General features: G+C 39.0%; 1 protein-coding gene across 4 annotated transcripts in view; it reads right to left on the bottom strand.

Annotated features, from left to right (window-relative positions):
- LOC146756181 (rho GTPase-activating protein 32-like) overlaps window positions 1-20777 on the bottom strand; it is a 331712-nt gene that overhangs the window by 230825 nt on the left and 80110 nt on the right. The window contains exon 1 of one of the 4 annotated variants that reach the window (XM_085524874.1): window positions 2708-2851. The exons of 2 other annotated variants lie outside the window; for them this stretch is intronic. The gene's annotated coding sequence lies outside the window, so the exon portion shown is untranslated. Of the gene's footprint in view, window positions 1-2707; window positions 2852-20777 lie in introns of those variants that run through there. One more of the 4 variants, XM_085524872.1, reaches the window with a different exon arrangement.

Below are 20777 nucleotides of genomic sequence, written 5' to 3'. Positions count from 1 at the left end.
TTTTCTAAGCTGGATTCGATCCCTGGTGTAACCTCGTTCCTCCAGCTAAACTCTCCGAATAACTATTCAAAAGTTTATTTCCTTTAATAGCCTTCCTCTCACGCAATTAACTAAATCACAGAAAGAATGTGTAAACCAGATAAAAATATACCAGTATGAATAATTAAGGATTGAACTAAGCTTTAAAGAAAAATGATGGATTAGATAATCTTTAGATTAGAAAAGTTTAGCTCTTTCCAAACAGAATTATAATGCCCTTCTGCAATATCTGTTCTATAAGTATAGATTTCGGGAACATATAAGACTAGCAAAAAGAAGCCAGATTATTTCAGCTATTTCAACTTCAAACAATAGCTGCACATTAAATTAATATATCGTAAAGCTGATAAACTACCCTGAAAGCACAGCCTTAGAATCTGGGGATGGAGTCAGTTTTAGGCTTGTTTAATAGACTGAAGAGAAATAGTAGAAAAGCTGAAGAGAAAAGATGAGGGAGGAACACTGCAAGGCTTAGATAAACCAAACTGGATTAAGGCCTACAGAAAAAAATAAATAAATGTGTAAGAAAGTTTCCTGGCTTAAGCACTAGGACAGAAAGTCATTTAGAGAACAAAGAAATGGCTTCATTCTGTTTCTCATGAAAAAGACTGTTTCATAAAAGGGAGAACAAAAAATCCCTAAGAAAAGGGTTCTGCTAGACTCTAAATTTGGATCAACACGGTTTATGTTTGCAGTACATTCCCCAGAAGATCTTTTACATAAGTTTTGGGTTGTGTTTACAATGTATTCAATATCAACATTTCCTTTATATCTGTATCTACATTTTTATAAGGCTATTTCATTTGTGGTCAGTCGCAGCACACAGGAAGTCACATGTTAAACTGTACTAGTGATATATACATATGTATCCATGTAGAATTAGAATTGTAGGCTGGAATAGGTTATCTCAGTGTATGCCTGTTACGTACTATACTACATTTAAAAGCCAGATTGACATGTCGCACATACAACAGAGGCCTCTCTATACGCAAGTATAAGCAAATTGGTCAGATTTCATCACCTCAACATTCAGTGAGCAACCAGGAAATTTTCAGATGCGGTATTGTGTATGTGAGATACTGCTCACACAGACTCTATCTACAGACTATATACATTGTCTAAGGCAGAAAAGACTGATATACGTGCAGCTGTGCCTGTAATTATATCCTCATGCTGATCTTCCCCTTAAAGCCAGTATCTGAGAACATCTGAAAAGCAGTCCATACTTGTCTTCTAGACAACTTCGGGCATTACTTCCTAAATATTATGGGTAGAACTTGACTGTAGTTTGTTTAGGAATAAAAAGAAATAAATATATTTCAGAATATTTTCTTCAGAATATTTTCTTCTGATTAAACAGATTTTTCAGCATTATGAAAGCTAATTCTCTATCATTTATAATCCAAATCTATCAAAATGCATTTGAGCTTCAAAATGTATGTGAGATTTCATTTGTTTAAATTTATACCTAAGTTCAGAGCTAATTTCGACAAATAAAAGACACTACAATTAAGCAGTTATAGATATAAATAACCATTCTACATTTGCAATGCAATAAAATCATGAGAAAACTCTCCATTTTGGAATAGGAGGAGGAGCACAAGGATGATTAAGCTCACAAAATATACTCATAAATCTTGGAGTATTTAAACCAAATTAATTGGCTAGAGCAAAATCTTCACTAAAGGTTGTATCGCATCTTGGTGAAAAAGCCTTTTCTTCTATGTTAACTGTCTCGTTGCAGTTTCTTAACATCATTTGAACCAAAAGGGGAAAGAGAAGTAGGATTCCTACAGTTAAAGTAACCATATCAAAATACACGCAATGGCCTTATTAGTTCAGTTTTGACAGGTTGCTAAACGGTAACTCAGAATGAAGAGCTGAAAACATTCCAGAATTAATTACCTCGACATGCACTGCCTGAGCCAGAGCCTGCAGAACTGCTGACAATACAGAATTCGCATCCCACTGCTCCTCCCGCCTCTCCCAATTTACAGGAGAATAGGAAATCATGAACAATTGATACACTCTGTTAGCTCCTATCATGGAGGGTGAGCTCACATGTAGCCTAAGGGGTATCTTATACAGTTTAATGCTGAAAATAAAAGGTAATGTTCTTGGCAAAGAACTGGGGGGATTAAATTTGGAAGGCTTGAAGCAGCTTTGAATTGTAGTCAATAATAAAGAACCAAATAGTAATTTTGTAATTTAACTGTGCTGGTTATGCCCAATGAGTCAGACACTTGTGAAATAAACCGTGTAAATAGAAAAATGGCTTAACTCTTTCTGGAAATGCATTTTCTTCCTTTTTTCTTTCCTTCCTTTTTATTGAAACAAAGAGACCACAATAAACTATATGGTTACTTTCTCCAGCTTATTATCTTTGGACAACTCATCAGTCAAAGAGAAACCAAGACTTTTTTTTAAAACAGCTTTTAAAAATTTCTTCTATTCTATGGACAACGACAATAACGCAAACAAAGCTTGTAAAGATAAACGCCTCACAACTGTTCCAAGCAAATCAAATGGGTGATTTTTATGTGCTGATCCTACTGGAAACCCTATACTCAGAATGACTTCCCTTCTGAACTACGTCTACCCCTACGAGCCATTATCAACTTGATGTATCAAATGGAAAGTAAGGTTGTGTTTATAATGTAATGCTCACCTTCCCTTGTTTCTGGTCAGCTTTGTAGAGGTGATATGAGCAATGGCCTCTACCAGTTCCTCCAAGTCTTTGCCAATGCCACTGCTAAATAGAGTCCCACTGATGATAACTCATATAAGCAAGGTTCCATTCTGAAGTCCAAAACCACCTCACGTTACTGGTATCTGAATAAAGAAAAGTGGAAAAAGAGACCACTGTCCAGCCAGAATACATATTTTAGCATTGAAATTAGGTCTGTATTACTACCAATTGCAACAGAATAGAGAAAGGCCTTTCGGTAACCAAGAAGAAATTCAGTTCCATCACATGATTACCTAAATTACTATTCTGTATGCCACAACCTAAATTTAATATTTTTATAATTAGAATGGGAATTACTGCTGTTTCCTTAACACAACTAGGCAAAATACATCTATTTTAACCACTTCCCCAATTGTAATTATTTTTATGATTCTTCAAATTACTGATTCACGAAATGCATTCTAAATATTTCAAGCAATTTTAAGTATAGCTAAAATTAATTTTTTTTCTTTTCAAAAATGCAGCCTTATCATCACCTCACAGTAGTAAATTATTAAGATTATCATCGGTACCGATTTAATAAGAGCACAACCACATTCACTTTCACCAAGAAAGTTACAGGACACTACAAAACTGGGTTATCTTACATAGCTTCACTAATTGTAACACTGGCTGTATGTTCGCTTTCAAGATTGTGATTTATTAGGTAAAGTTTAATTTTGGTGAAACAAAAAATATCGCCTATTTTGGGGGAAAAAAAAAAAAAAGGAAGCTTTTCTTAAAGGTTTACTTTTTTGTTTGTTTGTTTGACTGGAAACAAACATGCAATGGTAACTATTGGTTAACATATTGTCATGGTTTTGTAATTTTGCTATCAGTATCAGTATTCCACATCATAACATCATGTAAAGTATGGATACTTCTATTGAATGTGCAGTCCACAGAAGAAGACTACATATCCCAGAGAACAACAGGGTTAATGATAAGTCACGGGACCAGGACGCTGTATAATCTCGTTCCCAGGCTGGAGTGCCCTCCTTCTTCTCTCGAACTTCTCGGAGAGTGGGAAGCGTTCCAGCCGTGTCGCCTAGAGTTCACAGTAGGCCTCTCGGTTTTCGGGGACTCTCTCTCTCTCTGTTTCGTTCGATTTGTTAGCCTCAATTATATTATATTGTGTTATCTTGTATTTCGGTATCATATTTAGTAAAATAAGTTTTTCCTCCTTAGATTGTCGCTGTTTTATCCCACTCCCTTTTTCCCCCTCCTTTTCGGGCCCCGGGAGGGGGGCCCACGGGGTGGCTTCCCCTGTCACGGGCATAGGTAAATCTAAGTAACCCGTGACAGATTTTTTGGTGGAGAATGCGGGCATAGAGCTTTTTAGCTTTTAGAACAACTCTCTCTTTACTCTTAAAGAGCTTCGTTAGGGGAGTGTTATCTTTTCGTAGCTGCTCACTGAGAACGTGACCTTGAAATACCAGACAAATTGTCAACATTAAGGGCTGCTGTACATTCTCAGCACTGCTATCTAACTTTTGTGTAGAAAACAAAGGGATTTCTTTCTCCCTTAGAGCAAAGCTAGCTAGCTCTGACTTTTACAGAGCCTGCCAGCTATGAATCCACTCTTCATCCCAGTTGCTCTGTTTAAGGGATTGAAAGCAATTATGATCTTCTTAAAGTATTGGTCAACTATTAACACCATAATTTGGTGTTGTGGAATTGTGCAGGTATATAGCCTAATAAGGTGGATACTGATGGAGACACCTGCCTGGTACTTTTATGAGATGTGGTATGGTCAGAATTTTGGCACCTACATCCCAGATGGAATTGTGAATCTTACAAACACTTGCATCCCAGATGGAATTGCGAATCTTACAAGTACTTGCATCCCAGATGGAACAGGCAATTTTACAAACACCACCATGTTTAATTCATTGTACAGGCTAAAAAAACCCTTTTTATTTAGGTTGTACTCTCAGATTTCCACACGCCTTTCAATAACTGAGATAGGGTTCATACTTGCATCCATGTTATCACTATTAATGAATGCATATATGTTCCTATGCATTCGTTCTATGCGGAAGTCTCCTCCAGAACCAGAGAATGATGACTGGCAGGGAATATGGAAAGGTTTAGGAAAAGTCTTAGAAGCATGGGGACCCGCAGTGTCATGGGATTTCACTCTTGAACACCTAAGGGACCCTAAGAAATTAAGTGAGTATTTGGGTCAGAGATCTAAGGAGGTAAACCTTATGTGGGGTTTGGCTTATGCATACCGTGCTTTGTATCATACTATTCTGGAGAGAGAGAGTTTCCGATCTGAGATTCAAGCCCAAGTTAATTCTGATCAGTCACAGGAGGCATCAGTAGCAATATCAGTTGCCCCTGTGGAAGGCAAGAAATGGAAACGGGTGTCCACGCGTCTAGAACGAAAAGAAGGAGAAGCACAGGGGGGGGCTGCAGAAGACCCAGGTGCCGGGCATGGAGCAGTACCGAAAAAAGCAAAGGCAAAAACCAAGAGGCATGAAGAAGAGACTGATGATGAGGAGGAAATCACCTATTGTCGACCTCTGAAGCTGACTGAAATCCAAGGCTCAAGAAAGGAGTTCACACGGCGTCAAGATGAAGGTATCCTTGCTTGGTTGCTTCGCTGCTGGGACAACGGGGCCAACAGCTTGTCTCTAGATGGTAATGAAGCTCGCCAACTAGGAAACATTGCCCAAGATGCAGGTATCGACAGAGGGATTAGCAGATGTTCGGATGGAGCTGCCACTCTCTGGTTGCGGCTGTTAGAAGCCGTGAGAGAAAGGTACCCCTATAAGGATGCTTTGAAGCCTAAATTTGATAGTTGGAATACCGTCCAAAAAGGTATTCAGCGCCTGAGGGAATTGGCCATGGCGAAAATGTTGTACAGCCCTGATCCAAGCGAACTTGACCCTGAGAGAGTGAGGGCCGATCCTGACATGTGGCAGAAAATCACAAGTACAGCACCAGAGAGAATGGCACAGTCATTGGTAACAGGTTCTAAAGGGTTCGTGGACAGATGGCCCCGAGTTGTTGAGCTGATTATAATGCTTCAAACCACCGATCAGCAGCTCCCTCAACTGCATGCCGCAGTTTCTGCCATCTCACGGCTAGAAAACCGAGTAGATGAAATGTGCAAGAAATTGTTTCCATCAACTAATCGTAATGATGATCCCGTAATAGTATCAGAAACAACTGATGAAGGTCAATCCTCGTACGGGCCACCAGGTCTAATGAAGGATCTGATCAAAGTATTCCAGTCCTACTCCTCACCTGCATCATCAAAAGTCTCAGCTGTTAAACGCACACGCTTCCCAGCTCGAGCAAAGAACAACAGTACGATTGCACCGCGTGTTTCCATGTGGCGCTACCTACGTGACCGTGGAGAAGACATGAGGAAGTGGCATGATCAGCCCACTTCTGCACTACGAGCACGGGTGAAAGAACTACTAGACATACCAACCACCAGTGGAGTTGCTCCAGTCATCACAGGTAACCAATAGAGGGGCCCTGCCCTCAGTCAGGGGAGGGAAAGGGATAATAGAGTTTATTGGACTGTGTGGATTCGATGGCCTGGCACATCAGAACCACAGGAATATAAGGCGCTGGTGGATACTGGTGCACAGTGCACCCTAATGCCCTCCAGTCATGAAGGGACAGAATCAATCCATATTTCTGGAGTGACTGGGGGCTCTCAAGAATTGACTGTGCTGGAGGCTGAAATAAGCCTCACTGGCAAAGACTGGCAAAAACATCCTATTGTGACTGGCCCAGGGGCTCCATGTATACTGGGTATTGATTACCTCAGAAGGGGGCATTTCAAGGATCCTAAGGGGTATCGATGGGCCTTTGGGATAGCTGCTGTAGATATGGACAACATTAAGCAGTTGTCTGTTTTGCCTGGCCTGTCAGAGGACCCGTCTGTTGTGGGGCTGCTACGAGTAAAAGAGCAGCAGGTACCGATTGCTACAAAGACAGTGCACAGACGGCAGTATCGCACCAACAGGGATTCCTTGCTCCCCATTCATGATTTGATTCGCCAGTTGGAGAATCAGGGAGTGATCAGTAAAACTCACTCACCTTTTAACAGTCCCATATGGCCAGTGCGTAAAGCCAGTGGAGAATGGAGGCTGACAGTAGACTACCGTGGCCTGAATGAGGTCACACCCCCATTGAGCGCTGCTGTGCCGGACATGTTGGAACTCCAGTACGAGCTGGAGTCAAAAGCAGCCAAATGGTATGCCACCATTGACATTGCCAATGCCTTCTTCTCTATTCCTTTGGCTGCAGAATGTAAGCCACAGTTTGCCTTCACCTGGAGGGGCATTCAGTATACTTGGAACCGTTTGCCCCAGGGGTGGAAACACAGCCCAACCATTTGCCATGGGTTGGTCCAAACTGTACTGGAACAAGGTGGTGCTCCTGAACACCTGCAGTACATTGATGACATTGTTGTGTGGGGCGATACAGCAGCAGAAGTTTTCACAAAAGGAGAGCAGATCATCCAAATTCTTCTACAAGCCGGCTTTGCTATTAAGCGAAGCAAAGTAAAAGGACCTGCCCAGGAAATTCAGTTCTTAGGTATAAAGTGGCAGGATGGACGTCGTCACATCCCAACAGATGTGATCGACAAAATCACTGCCATGTCTCCACCAACTAGCAAGAAAGAGACACAATCTTTCCTGGGTGCAGTAGGCTTTTGGAGGATGCACATTCCAAACTACAGCCTCATTGTAAGCCCCCTTTATCAGGTGACGCGGAAGAAGAACGATTTTGCATGGGGCCCTGAGCAGCAGCAGGCTTTTGAACAGATTAAACAAGAGATAGCCCGAGCTGTAGCTCTGGGGCCAGTACGGACTGGACAGGATGTAAAGAACATCCTCTATACTGCTGCTGGAGAGAAAGGCCCCACTTGGAGTTTGTGGCAAAGAGCCTCAGGAGAGACCCGAGGCCGACCCCTGGGATTCTGGAGTCGATCATATAAGGGGTCTGAAGAGTGCTACACTCCAACTGAGAAGGAGATCTTAGCCGCGTATGAGGGGGTTCGGGCTGCTTCCGAAGTAGTCGGGACTGAAACACAGCTCCTTTTGGCACCTCGACTGCCAGTGCTGAACTGGATGTTCAAAGGACAGGTTCCCTCCACTCATCATGCTACCGATGTCACCTGGAGCAAGTGGATTACGCTGATTACACAGCGAGCGCGAATGGGAAACCTCAATCGTCCAGGAATCCTAGAGATAATCATGGACTGGCCTGAAGATAAAAGGTTTGGAACATCACCAGCAGAAGAGGTATCACGTGCTAAAGAGGCCCCACCATACAACGAATTACCAGAAAATGAAAAGAAATATGCCCTATTCACAGACGGATCATGTCGCATTGTAGGGAAGCATCGCAAATGGAAAGCTGCTGTGTGGAGCCCCACACGACAGGTTGCAGAGGCCACCGAAGGTAAGGGAGAATCAAGTCAGTTTGCAGAGGTAAAAGCTGTCCAGCTGGCCTTAGATGTTGCTGAACGGGAGAGGTGGCCAATGCTGTATCTTTATACTGACTCATGGATGGTGGCAAATGCCTTATGGGGGTGGTTACAGAGGTGGGAACAAAACAACTGGCAACGGAAGGGTAAATCTGTTTGGGCCGCTGAATTATGGAAGGACATTGCTGCCCGAACAAAGAATATGGTTGTAAAGGTGCGTCATGTGGATGCACATGTGCCCAAAAGTCGGGCTACTGAAGAACAACAAAACAACCATCAGGTAGATAAAGCTGCCAAAATTGAGGTGGCTCAAATTGACTTGGACTGGCAGAATAAGGGTGAATTATTTCTAGCTCGATGGGCTCATGAGACCTCAGGTCATCAAGGAAGAGACGCGACATATAAGTGGGCCAGAGACCGAGGGGTGGACTTAACCATGGACGCTATTGCGCAGATTATTCATGATTGTGAAACATGTGCCATAATTAAACAAGCCAAAAGGATGAAACCTCTCTGGGAGGAAGGGCGGTGGCAAAAGTATAAATATGGGGAGGCGTGGCAGGTTGATTATATCACCTTGCCACGATCTCGCAGTGGTAAGTGTTATGTACTCACCATGGTAGAGGCAACCACTGGGTGGCTTGAAACATACGCAGTACCCCATGCAACTGCTCGAAACACCATATTAGGTCTTGAGAAACAAGTCCTGTGGCGACATGGCACCCCAGAAAGAATTGAATCTGATAATGGGACACATTTTAAAAATTCCCTTATAAATACTTGGGCCAAAGATCATGGCATTGAGTGGATTTATCATATTCCCTACCATGCACCAGCTTCTGGTAAGATTGAACGATATAATGGGTTGTTGAAAACTATGTTGAAAGCAATGGGTGGCGGAACATTTAAGCACTGGGAGAAGAATCTGGCAGAAGCCACTTGGTTGGTGAATACTAGAGGATCTGTCAATCGTGATGGTCCTAGTCAATCTAGCCCCCTACACACTGTAGAAGGAGATAAGGTCCCTGTTGTACATGTAAAGAACATGTTGGGAAAAGCTGTTTGGGTCCTTCCAGCTTCTGGAAAGGGCAAACCTATCCGTGGAACTGTCTTTGCCCAGGGACCTGGGTGCACTTGGTGGGTAATGCAGAAGGATGGGGATGTTCAATGTGTACCACAAGGGAATTTGATGCTGGGGGAGTGCAGTCAATAATTTTATGTATTTATATGTATATATGTTTGCATGTGTAGTGTATTTTAGTTATTATAGTTGTACATTTAGTTATGTTACATGTAATTCTACTGTTTAGCTATCATAATTTTACATACGTGTATATATATGTATATATATATTTACCATGATGTAATAATGTAGAATAAGGGGTGGAATGTCATGGTTTTGTAATTTTGCTATCAGTATCAGTATTCCACATCATAACATCATGTAAAGTATGGATACTTCTATTGAATGTGCAGTCCACAGAAGAAGACTACATATCCCAGAGAACAACAGGGTTAATGATAAGTCACGGGACCAGGACGCTGTATAATCTCGTTCCCAGGCTGGAGTGCCCTCCTTCTTCTCTCGAACTTCTCGGAGAGTGGGAAGCGTTCCAGCCGTGTCGCCTAGAGTTCACAGTAGGCCTCTCGGTTTTCGGGGACTCTCTCTCTCTCTGTTTCGTTCGATTTGTTAGCCTCAATTATATTATATTGTGTTATCTTGTATTTCGGTATCATATTTAGTAAAATAAGTTTTTCCTCCTTAGATTGTCGCTGTTTTATCCCACTCCCTTTTTCCCCCTCCTTTTCGGGCCCCGGGAGGGGGGCCCACGGGGTGGCTTCCCCTGTCACGGGCATAGGTAAATCTAAGTAACCCGTGACACATATATATATTAACATATCATGGTAACTATCTACCTCCACAACACAATTACTTGCCACCCACCAACTGATCCCCACTTAACATCTGACACCCCACCAGCCACGTGAGGTCTCACCACTCACCAACTGATGCCCAGATAATCCCCAAGCAGCAGCTACCCCTGGCCAACTGTAGTTTTAGTTTTAAAATGGTGCACATATTCAAAGACAGTTTCTTAAAAGATCTGCAGGTTTCTTCTCTTACTGATTATCTCCAGTATTGTTCTGTTGCACATAAAAAACCAAATGAATTCTATATGTAGTTGTTTGCTATAAAGCACTCCATAATATTTTTGAAAGATTTCCCACATCCATTTGTTTTAACTTAAAGCAAACTGTTTTGAATATATTACACATATGGCCAGTGTTGCTACTGTATTTTTCCTTATTTCAAGAGGAAAGCAGGTATCCAAGTGTGATGTTCTTAACCTACTCCATCCATTTAATATTGTTTGCCCTCTCACTGAACTGACTGACCCTTTATCTCTGTTCAGTTTTGAACTAGCAGTTAATGTCATTACCTTTCAATAAATCCTCTTACCCACAGGTCACTCCGATTTGAAATGAACAAAATCTGTCCCTGGTATAAATTCTAATCATATTTGGTTATCCTCCTCTGATTTAAAGGCAGACAGACATAAGAAAGAAATGCACCGTCCCGCTCCAGGTACCAAGTTTTGATAAAATATGGAAAGAGAAAATAAGGATAATATATAAGGGAAATGAAGAACAGTAATATGGGAGAACTGCCTGGTGCAAAGGAAATCTGCATGGTGTAATATGCAAGGAAGAAGTGGCACACTATAAGTCAGAGACTCGCTCAGTATGATGTGGAAATTATTGAAGACCTTTGCCCTCATGAATCATCTGTGAAAGAATCCACTGAGACTCTGAGGACTGACAACTAAAAAATAAAATTTCATGGATGCTAATGTTTTCAGAGACCAAGGAAAGAAAAGGCAACCTCCCTATGTAGTTTGCTAACATAATTAGCCTGCTTGTTTTTGGAAGAGATGCTTGAAAACTTTATCTTTTTGTTTGTTCATTTTTTGCTGCTTGGCATACAGTGCCTCAAGAGTATACTTATATCAAACATTATGATACTATTTGTGACAGTTTCCCAGCATTGTTTCAGAGGCTCCTCATTATGAAACCTCAAAGAGTTTTGGGGGTGAATAAAATGTAAAGCCAACAAATATATTCATTTGGCTAATCTTAAGAAGGTTTTATTTCTATTCAGCATTCTAAACGTTAATTGTGCCTACAGTATTTCTTTGCCCACTCTTCCATACTCCAACCTACTCTTAAGTGTTAGCTTGAATTTAACTCCACATTTGCAAAGGCAATCACATATGGGAACTAAGGCTTGCAAGAGCAATTCTGCAAAACTACACAATAAATTAATTCAGACGTGTGTGAAAGCTGCCAAAGGAAGAGTACTGTGCACTTCGCTGGTCAAACAGTCTTCCCAGAGTTACAAGTTATGTCAACAAACACCATTTTCTGATGTACCTTATCCTACTTTTTAACAGTCACCTGTTCTTTGCCAAACAATCCTTACCCGTATGACTATGTCACTATTAGGGCTACATGCCAGCACAGGTATTTCAGTTAAAGAGGCTGTATTGTAGGAAGGGTTGTTGGTTTCCTTAGGTCCTACTCCTGTCCAATGCAAGTTACTGGATGCAAGTAAGACCTTGAAAAATCATTTGTTTCTAAGCAGAAACTTTGCATAAGCTTTTTTTGAGAGTGCAGAAAGGAGGAAAGTTTTGGCAGAAAAGTATAAAAAGTGACAAACTGAAAATATATGAACAAATACTATGCAGTAACTCTTGGAGGTTCATTTTCAAATAAGAATTGAAATTATGACAGCAAAGATCTATGCACTGTCCTCATATTTATGTACAAAAAGTTCCATGCTTTTGTGTAGCATCAGATCTGCTGAGCAAATCTTATAGGATGTAAACACTCATATTTCTTTCTAAGAAATCTGAGACAGAAATACTGGAGCTCTTCCTTCAGTCCTTCACGATGATTTAAACTTTTCTCTACCTGAATTACTTGAGCCATAAATAATATTTGCTTAGCCCTTATAGGGGTGCTGCCTCATTAAATAAGAACATTATAATTATTACAATCAGTTGTTTGAAGAAGTGATCAAAGAACTGCCAGTAATCAGCAAATCCTTCTACACTAGAAATTAAAAAGGCTTGCACAGGGACACTATGAAATCACTGACGGGGCTTAAGAAATAATGGAGCACTTGATGTAACAACACAGAGTGTGGATCTGGCAACAGAGAATTTCATCTCCCTCTTCTAAAGAGACTGTAGTCAGAAGTGCTTTGGGGCAAGACAAGTTCTGGTACCTACAGGAGCTTGGCATTTTGAAAGTTTCTCTCCCTTAAAAAAAAGCCACTGGAAAATAATTATTCCTTGCACTGAGTACATCCGTGGGCTGAAGAGTATAGCCTACAGTCATCATGGCAGCCATAATTATTACAATTCTTGTTTTATAATATATTCTAAAATAACGACATTATATGTTGGTTTAAGTAAAGGCTGAAGAGACAAATATACAGTTTATACATACAGTTTTAAGTATATATTCTTTAAAATAAGCTTATTTCTGAATCTGATATCTCACTGCATCAGTATCTCCTAATTCTCTAAGCAATGAAAATATCAGGAAAAGTGTTAGCACAAATTCATGATGTCTGTCTCTCGCTCCCACACTATACTGCAGACCTACTCTGTATGTATTCCTATGGTATAATGTGGCCAAACCCCAGTCCCATTCAAGTGAATAGGAAACAGGTCACATAAGACACTGCATACGGCAATGAAGAAATTCCAACTGTGTCACAGTTTATTTCCTATTTTTAGGCTACTCTGCCTATGTTTCATACACAGCAGCCTCTAATAGCTTGTTCAGAAAGTAAATGAAGCCATTTAATACTTATGATAAGCAAAATAATAAAGTTAAAATTAAATTTAAAGTTTTTTCAGCTTTAAACAAAGATTTATGCAAATATTAAGTCTTGGGAAGTGCTGACGGTGAAAATCTCAAGTGTCATCTTTCAAATTTTATTACTGCCATAGAGTATTGCTTACTGATCAGAGAAAATGCAAAATAATGTAGTGATAAATAATAAATGTTTCATTTTTTAATCGTTTCTGAGAAATTAAAGTGTGGGTGAAAGATGAGCCTATTAGGTTACAATGTCAGTACTGTTAATTTAAATAGGAGGTGCTCAAGGAATGACATCAAATAGAATGCTAATATCGAATTAGTGAATTAAAAAGTAAGGCTCAATAGATTTGCACAAAATATTTCAGAGCTGTAATGATTGCAGCTTTTGTTCTATTTGCTGTAATGATTGCACCTCTTGTTCCATTTGCTATGCTATAGCAAAATACCCAGTTCTCATTAGATCTGAATATTTAAATGTGTTTTAACCAGGTTTGCTCACAGCTCCAAAATTTGAATGATTTTTAAAATAAATCAATTGATCACTCTGTACAACTTGGAAGGAATTCAAGCATATTAAGACTACACAATGATATATAGGTTTCTTTGCTCATGCCACATTGATATGTTGCTCTAAATGGCAGCTATCGTTCTAAACTGAATGAAGAGGAAGGAACACTGTACTAGTTTATACTCAACCTACCTGCTAAGACAAAATAACTCAATGAGAACTTCAAAGAGTAAGAGATACTATTGTAAACCTTCCTTGTACTACAGACCACGCAATTTCTCTAGTAATTCAAGAACTCAAGAGTATTTTTTTCCTACTAAGTCAACATTATCAACTCCAGTAAAATTTGCTTGATGCCAGAGCATCTTTTTGCTTCATTCACTTTATTTCTTGCAGGCATTGCTGACGGTATCAGTACAGCTTTGGAAGTAGGACTAATTAATATAGAGCTACCGATTTAGAGTGCCACGGAATTTTAAGTATTTGATACTGGAGAACAGTCAGGCAAAAATACAGTTAGAAACATACATACCACTGACTATTCCTTTCCAAAAAAAAAAGCATATAAGAAATGTTTTCTGCAAGCCAGAGGAGCTGAATCCGGAACTGCCTCACTTGCAGCAATTCTCTCCTGAATATTTCTGCTATAAATAAGCCCGTGCATTGTACTGGTTGTTTTGACAGAGCTGAATATAAACACAGTGGCTACTGTGATTCTGCTACAGGTTTAGGGGCAAAGCAACATAAATGTTCACTGCAAAAATAGTTTTGATACCTTAAGAGTGTGGGGGCTTAACACAGGTGGGCAGCTACGCATCACCACTCCACTCTCACTTTGGAAAAGAATCCTGTGATTTAGCGTAAGGACAGAGAGATTACACATGCCAATTATTGACACAGGCAAAACAGACTGCAAACCTGAAAAAATGACTAACTATAGTTTTAGTGGAAAGTAGAAGAAAAGTACGTATTCTTTCCAGAAATACAGAAAATGGAGTTTTACGGCTACTTTTGGAGTTACAGATAATACGGGAAGAGGAATAAGAAATGGACTTTTATTTTGAGCACCTCCCTGCACACACTGCACTGCTGGCTTGACTGTCTGATTGTTTCCAGTTTCCAAGATGTTTTCCACAGAAAAGCAGAGATGCCGTTCCATCTGGTTTTATATCCCACAGTTATGGGAGATGTCATCATTTCTTTCCAGATGAACACAGAAGAGGTGAACATTCACTCCCTGAATATTTTAGAAGTTTTGTCACTATGAATATTGATATGCGTCATATAAATGCCTTAAGCTTTGCCTTCATACAACTAAACAGACATAAAAGATGATGCTTCTAGCAAAGCAGCCTCCTATTATCTTTAGCACAAAGTATCTCCTATCGTGAATGTGAATTCCAAGATCTGCAGCCATCAGACATAGTAGTATATTACACAGATACATTGCCTCAGAGAGAAATAAATACAGTAATTTCAATTAATATTCCCATGCATTCTTTACAGTTTGGGACAAAGGGTTTAACAGATAGGGATATTGACAGCATGAAGCCTATGGAAAGCAGAGTGGGTAAAGCATTACATCTTTTGACTATGTAAAGCAGTAGAAAAAAGTTACAGGGATGAGACACTGATGTGCAACTGTACTGATCAATGGCATCTAATCACTCAATAAGAAATATGTCCCATTTGAATCACATTTAATATACGGTTTAGTTTAGTTCTTCTATAGGCATGCTCTGTGCATACCCTAGGACTAACAGGGTAATGTTAAATATGTAAAATGTAAAATAATGTTACTATTCAAGGAAAAGTAACATTTTCTTCTAAAGTCTAAGAAATGCCATAGTTTAAACTCTTCCTTAAAATTCTTCAGTAAAATTTCATTAAAACATTCATTGAAAAGTAATTCCCAACATTTGTATTTTATTTACAAGTATAAGAAACACATTATTTGTACACCTTCTCAAGAAGGGCAAAAGGAATATTCCATTCATGAAAATTCAGACTGTCTTCTAACCACATCATTTTAGGAGATTAAGCAGATAAAGAAAGCAAACAAAAGCTGATAGGAAGCTGAAAGAACACCGAATTCAATAATGATAAACAGTCAGAAACAGGGAAACCTATTTTTATTCTGCAAAGTAATTCTAATAATTTGTTTAGAAAGCAATCAAGAAAAAACACAGTAAATACTTTGGAAAATGCTGGATCAATTTGCAAGTGTTGAAAATACACCAGCCTCAGAGACTCAGGGACATTTGTATTAAGCAAGAGACACACAATTAAGCTGCATCTCAAGCTAAAACCCTGAGGGCTCCACATTTCATTCCAGTCAACTACTGCTGTTTTTGGCACTGTTTTCATTGCAAATATGAGTAATGCGGGCCCTTTAGTCACTATTAAGCAGTAATCTAGGGAAATCATCCACTTCCAATAATTTTATACACCAATTTAGGACACTCTGAAACCACATAATGAATAATACTGTCACCAGTTCTCCCCTATAATGATACACGACATATGCCTACTATTGCTCTTTTCAAATCAGATCCAACCATGTCGCTTCTTTCAGAAAGTTCTATTCGTGGTACTCGAGTTTCTTCTTTAGACACAAGGAGAAATCAGTTCCAGAGATGTAAGCACAAAGTTTGTTATACTTCTGCTTTTAATAAATTGAAAATCCAACTTTTTCCTCACCTATACAGGATGGTTTAAAGACATGCTTTACCAAAACACAGCTTTCCTTTTTGTCAAATAATCTAAGGCACTGTGTAATACATTGCACCTTATCAGAAATACTACATAATTCTCTGACTTGCTCAGAAGCAGCATATCTAAGTTTTAGATAAGTGTGGATAACTTCTTATTCATCCCAGGCAAACACAATCAATTGCATTCTGGAAATCAATTTAAAAGTCATTTATCTTACATTAATATTCCAAATTCATAAGATTTCACATAAAGCTATTCTTGTAGCATAGTAAATTTCTAATACACAACGTTATTAAACGTTGTCCTCAGGAAAATAACTCGCAGGCTGCATGGCATGGTCTCTGTCTTTGCAGAATCTGCTCTGTTGTGTGTGGTTGAGGGGAAATGCACACAAAATCTGTTGGAAGTTTTATAATTTCTGTGAAAATTTTAAATTACCCATCACATAAAATCTACATGAAAAGACTACTTAGCAAGTGGCTTGTCAAGAAGCCTTCACAGCCTTACAGACATGCTGACTTCCTACTGAATTCCTCCATGTAGATCAAATGGTATCCACTGACATTCACTGACACTTGTGAATAAGTATATGGAGACCAAACAGTGGCTGAGAGCACAGTAAGGTGGTGGTGGTGGTTTGAACAGAGGCAACCACCTCCGCTGGTGAAGATTTTGATGAGCATGGCATGCAGGCTCTTGTTCATTGCTGGCAAAAACGCACACCTCTTACAGATTGGGTTAATGCTTGGTTTTTCAACATACAGATCTTGTGGGATGAGTTCATAAGGAGTTAAAACTGTTAACATAACAAGTACTCTTCAGTTTGTCCAAGCGTCTGATACACTTCCATAACTGTGATATCGTGAAGTTAATTAAAAGGACATCAGATAAAGACATGCAGCTTACAGGACCATAATTTGCTGACCACAGGGTGCAACTTGAAGAAAGAATAGGACATAACTTTTGCCATAGCTAAACTGAAGTAATTATTCTCATGCAAATGATGGGAAGAGAGACAAAAAGCTTTTTTTAACATTTACATGTGAAAACATGCTTGGCCACAAGACCCAAAAGGATAATAAAACAATCAGTTTCATTCATACAATGAACTGAATGCTCATTTTTAGCGTCAACGTTATGTCACAGATTCTGCTGTAGGATAAAAGAAACAAACAAAAAGACCCAAACTGAATTTATAGATAATTTATAGATACAGATATAATACCTTTTAAGGTAAATTGATAAATTTCCAACAACAGCAGCAGCACCCGATCAATACTTCTCATTCCAAAGGCAGTTTAACCTGATATTAAACACACTTAGATTTTTTGTCTTGCTCGATTATGCTGTTTTCCATGATAAAATGACATCATGGCACTGAAATGAGCTCAGTTTTGCACAGTTATTAACATTTTTATTAAGCAAAGTAACAACAGTTATATATAATTTACAATAGTCCACTCAGGTGTTGGAACTAAACATCTTAGAAACTTCTGAAATTAAGCCAGTAAGAAACAACTATTATTTACTGACATGTTTTAATAAGGTTAGAGCCCTCTGTGTTTTATCTTCTGAAATTATTTTACTGTAGCTGCTACAACTGGTGTAAAATTTTTGACTAAGACACATAGCCTTATTGTCACTCTGAGTGGTGGCTCTTCATCTTATGATTAATGGGCAGCTCAACTCACCGGTTAATTTAAAAATGCCGAACATTTGCAAGCAAATTAATGGCCTTCAGAAATCTCAGCCAAATTGCATGAATGCAGATTTAGCAGGAGAGAGGCTATACTGCAAGCAGAGAAGTTATAGTAACTTTTGCAACTTTGTTAGTACTGCAACCACTACTATTTCCTGATAATAGGTTTTCAAACATTTTCTAAGCAGTGATTGGAATGAACAACCACAGCTACAGGCTACAGCAATTCCCTTCCCAGATGACAAATAGATTGGAATGTGTAGTAACAGTAAACTTTAAAATCAGGAACACAATCCAAGAAATCTTGCTAGACAAAATCTTAAAAGAATTCTGCTCTCTACAGTAAAAGTTCCTAAATCTTGTCAATCATTACATCACTCAATTAGTATTTCCTAAAGCCTTAAATGGCAGAATCAAATAAAATCTGCATTGGAATCAAAACTTCACAATAATCCATTCAGGTTTCATGTTTTTTGTTGTGGAAAGAACTGATCAAGCACTTTTCACACACAAACATTGAATTTGTTACTTGAAAATCTGATGCCACTCAATAGGGAAAATAAAAATGAGCAGGAAGATTCACTTGGATCTTTCCCAGGTTTCATAATAAATCAGCATCCCCTGGCTGCCATCTACCTGAGTCAAGTCAGTACTCTCTAGGTCAGCTGTGCTTTCTAGACTTTCATAACATAAAATTAAAAACAATAGAGATTATTGATTAACGACAAGAATATATATGGCCAGTTCCATCCTTCAATAAAGAAAAAAAATCCATATCATTAAAAAATGGATTGGATTCAGTGTCCATAAATGTAAAAATGTGCATGTTTTACTATTCTCTCAGGAATCTCTGTTTAACCCTAAGTGTACTTTATGGTCCACATTTTTGATTGACGTTCATGCATTAAACAGAAATAGCATTATTCAAGAAGCTGAGAAGTCATAAAGCATAAAGCAATTTTGTACTGTCACAAAAGGGGCAATAACCGATAGTGTGGATTCAGGTAAACGTCTTGCTGCTTAAACATTATTTCCTTCAAGTGAAATATATCACAGAACAGAAACTCCCTTACAAAACAACCAATAGTTAATGAATGAAAAGGATTGACTGCGTTAGCTAAGTCACACAGACAATGACACAAAAGCAGAGTTCTACCCTATAAAAATCATAGTGCTGCTATAATGATTGGAAGTCTGGTATTAGAAAAAGCTCAATTATATTCTTTCCACAACACAAAGTGACCCTTCACGCAAATACAAATTTCAGTAAAGACAATGAAAAATAACACAGCTGGCAATGCAACATTAATGCTTGACATCATAACCTCAGTAATTACTGAATAAACCACAGACAAGTTTTGCTTGTGACTGTCAACCCTAAAGCAAGTTCTGAAATGAGTTTGTTGATTAAGGAAATGATCTGCTTTGATGATTGCTCCCATATTACCAACCTAAGCAAAGACCAACAAACACTGCCACATCATTGAGTAACCATATTCCCACTTGAAGTAGCATCATGAAACAGGGAACTGCATGAGTTCTTACATCCTCAACAAACACAGACATGTTCAGTGAGTGGGTCTGGCTGAAGTTAATTTTTTTCACAGCATCCAGTGCATTGATGGTTTAGATTTGTGACCAGAACAGTGTTGACAACAAACCTGTTTTAGCTCTTGCTGAGCCTGGTAGCAAGGCTTCTGTTCCCCACTCTGTCTATCCAGAACATACACCTAGGGTGGAGAAGGTGTTGGGGAAGAATACATCTAAGACTGTGTTAAACACTTGAAAATGAATACAAACCAAATCATTCTAAAGTAGTAGCTGACTTAAAAATCTGTAAATGGTAAATATTTGAAAACCATAGAATCACAGAATCATTAAGCTTTGAAAAGACCACAGAGATCATCCAATACAACCATCAACCCACCCCCACCATGCCCAATAAACTACATCCCTCAGTGACACTTCTCCATGTTTCCTGGACACCTCTAGCAATGGTCACTCCATCACTTCCCTGAGAAGACTGTGCTAATACCTCACCAGTCTTTCTACAGTCATTACTCACATATTGCTACTCTGCAGCAAAAAGTGCATGGGAAAGGCTTGTATCCCACACAAAGACCAGACAACTCTGATAAGCATCAATCAATATAACTCTTATTCTAGCATGGAAAGTCATTTTACTTTCTAATACTTGCTTTGTTTACTTGCAAAGTTGAATGTGAAAGTAGGCATGGGAACTGATAAAATCATTCTTTGATTATACAGGTAATCAATACTTTGTTTCAAGTTCAGAAAACAAGCTAAACTCCAAGATTTAAAACATAAGTTTGATAAAAATAAGTTTCTCTTACTAACCTACTTCATGGGATTAACTGAAGTGTCCTGCTCTATAAAACTGGATTAGAAAGTTAAAAGTTTGAGAAAAGATAATCTTGTGACAGGAGTTCCATTTGACGTTCCAAAGTGTGCTCCTTTCAGAATATTTGATGAAGGAGCACAAGGCTTTCAGAAAACTGAAATGCAGAGAGATCCCTAACTCATGTCAGAATGGAAAAAATGAGTGCAAAGGGATCTGTGCAGTAATGCAAGGAAAGAGATAAGCAGATTGAAAGAATTAGACTGGAAGTAGTTTTCAGACAGATGGTAAGAATAGGTATTTAGGTTGACAGTAGTGGAGATCAGGTTAGGCTAGGATGACTGTGTATGGATCAGGGAGCACAACCTTTCCAGGCAG

This window comes from Coturnix japonica, chromosome 28, assembly GCF_054131305.1.
Source record: "Coturnix japonica strain WE chromosome 28, WE-NBRP24, whole genome shotgun sequence".
Classification (NCBI taxonomy): domain Eukaryota; kingdom Metazoa; phylum Chordata; class Aves; order Galliformes; family Phasianidae; genus Coturnix; species Coturnix japonica.
Note: the sequence above shows the minus strand (reverse complement) of the source record. Positions and strands in the feature narration are given on the sequence as shown.